This window comes from Poecilia formosa, unplaced genomic scaffold, assembly GCF_000485575.1.
Source record: "Poecilia formosa unplaced genomic scaffold, Poecilia_formosa-5.1.2 Scaffold158, whole genome shotgun sequence".
NCBI classification, from domain to species: domain Eukaryota; kingdom Metazoa; phylum Chordata; class Actinopteri; order Cyprinodontiformes; family Poeciliidae; genus Poecilia; species Poecilia formosa.
In genome coordinates this window covers 1,537,171-1,539,808 of record NW_006800097.1, presented here as the reverse complement: position 1 = coordinate 1,539,808, position 2,638 = coordinate 1,537,171, and positions in this window count along the sequence as shown.

The window sequence follows — 2,638 nt, the reverse complement described above, 5'->3', positions numbered from 1 at the left end:
ATACAGCACTACAAGATAAGAACCTCATTCTACCCTTGAAGCATGGAGGGATAACTGTTATGGATTGATTTTGCTACGATGGAGCAGAAATCGGCCCCATTGAACTCTACAGTGTTAAAAATGAGGGATCAGGAGTTAAATGTGGCACCCAAGAGGGATGAGAGAAAACAGGGAAGTATTCACTGGTACCAACAGAAAGATGGACAAACTCCTAAGCTCCTCATTGATCGTACCAGCACTCGAGCATCAGGGACTCCAAGTCGTTTTACAGGCAGTGGATCAAACTCTGACTTCACTCTGACCATCAGTGGAGTTCAGGCTGAAGATGCTGCAGTTTATTACTGTCAGAGTTTTCATTACCCCAATAGCCAGCATGTGTTCACACAGTGAAAAACAGTCGTACAAAAACCAAAAGTGTCACAAGTAATGTAGCTGGAAGCTGCTATAGAGCGACACCACATGGGCACAAAAATGCTGTCAAACAAATTGCATAACTTTATTTGAGAGCTTTGATGTCTTTCTCCTTTTACCACAAAAAATAGTTTAAATCATTTATTCACCCCTAGAACATGATTAGCATTGCTGCTATTTTTAAAGTCAGCTGGAGAATAGGAAACTAAGATTAAAATAAACACAAATACATCTAAAGTAATTATTCATGTTTCTAAAATTCAAATAATGAAGGTGTAAACCGTGTTTCTTGAAATGGCTCAATGTGTCACTCAAAGCCCAAAATGTCAGTAGTCTCAGGAATCCTTTCATCGCTGCCTCTTTAGAAGATGAAACTGCTAAACTGATGTTTCTGCATATGAGTAACAATGAAAAGCAGATTTTGTTTTCAGTCCATTCAAAAACTTTAAAAATTATCCTAAATTCATAAAGCTCTTAGAATTTAGCACGGCCAATTGTCAGGTGCAAAATATCTGCAAACTTAACCATTAACACCTCTGAAATATCCTGAGAAGAATTCAGAATCTCCTGGAAAGTGAAAAATACGAATTAAACACAAATAATTACTACATCAAACATAACGCACTGTAAAAATAAAATAAATAAATAAATAAATAATGTCGAATTTACGGTAAATTACCAGCAGCTGTGGTTGCCAGAAATACGGAAAACCTGTAAATTTCTGGCAACCACAGCTTGTTGGTATTTACATTAGAGAAGTTCTTTTTACAGCGTATGCATACTAAAAGTGTCGGGTTTTGTAAATAAATAAGCTGTTCAATGCTGACATCTTCTGGAGTGAAATGGCAAATGCAACTGTGTAGGACAGTATGCAAGAACTTTTCTGTTTAATTTCTATTTAATTAGTCACTATGGTGTCCTTCTGCAACTTTTCCAATTAATAAAATCCTCTTGTTTGAGACAAAGTATCGGAACATAAAATTAGGATTCTCTCCATATTTTTTTTTTTACATTGACATCTATTAACTTACAAATATTAAAAAAAAAGTTTTACCAAGTGTTGATTAATTTAATTTCTTAAATGAAACAGTTTGACCAAGTATGTTGCTGATATTGATAGTTTAGACAGAAGCTTCCAATGAATATTTAAGATTTACATGCTATGAGCATTTTATCAAAAAAAGCAGATCACATTCCCAGAGCTTTAGTCCATCTAACCATTTCATATTTGCCTCATCCTATTTGGTGTCTTGGGCACCAATTTATGCTGCTTTTGCTGTCATCTGGTACTTTAAAGCACTTTTACACCACAAGTAACATTGAGGTATCTGCAAAGACAAATGCTCACACCATTTCTGTTTGATGGAACAAAAATGGTGACAATAAGTTGGAAGGATCACAATGGAGCATGGAAATGCCCTGGAACAGCTTGAAATTCACAGAGTTGTTCTGAAGCACTCCTTTGAGATCTGTTTCATCAGGTCCTTCTGGTGACTTTTGGCAAACCTCAGATGGGCCACAATAACAATTTGGTTTATTTCAAATGCAAGAGATGTGGGAAAGAGAAGGAAAAAAAGAGGGAGAGTCTTCTTCTATATTTACAGAAATAGAGGGAAAAAAAGAAAAAAAAGAACAGATACTAACAACATATGTATGTAATTAGTATCATGTTCTGAGGAGAACATGATACTAATTACCACAAGATGTATTTATTGGCAAATTTGACCCAATATAATCTAAAATAATGTAATCTAAATACAAAGACAAGTGAAACCCTAAACACAAAGCAGTGGATCCTGAGCAAGACTGAAGGAAAGATGTAAATAAATGGGTTTTTTTTATTGTCATGAATTAACAATAAAAAGTTACAAATATTTTCTTCATGATTTCTCATACATTGAAACCGAAAAAAAGATATTTCCTTTCAACACCTTGTTTTCTAAATAATTGTGCTAAAATGTAGTTGTTTTAATGTTATAGAAAATATATATATTTTTTTTTTTACATTTTTACTCAACCTTCCTCTGAAATATTATCATTCATGGCAGAATTTTGTAACAAATAAACACAAGATTCTCCAGTGAAATATATAACTCAGACAAAACACGTTGATGTGTTGATCAGTTTTATTGCTTTAAGATATTAAATCAACCAGGACTGCAACAAGAAGCAAGAGGGCTTCAAAAGAGAAGAAGCTTTTGAAAAAGAACAGAAAGCATTGAAAAAG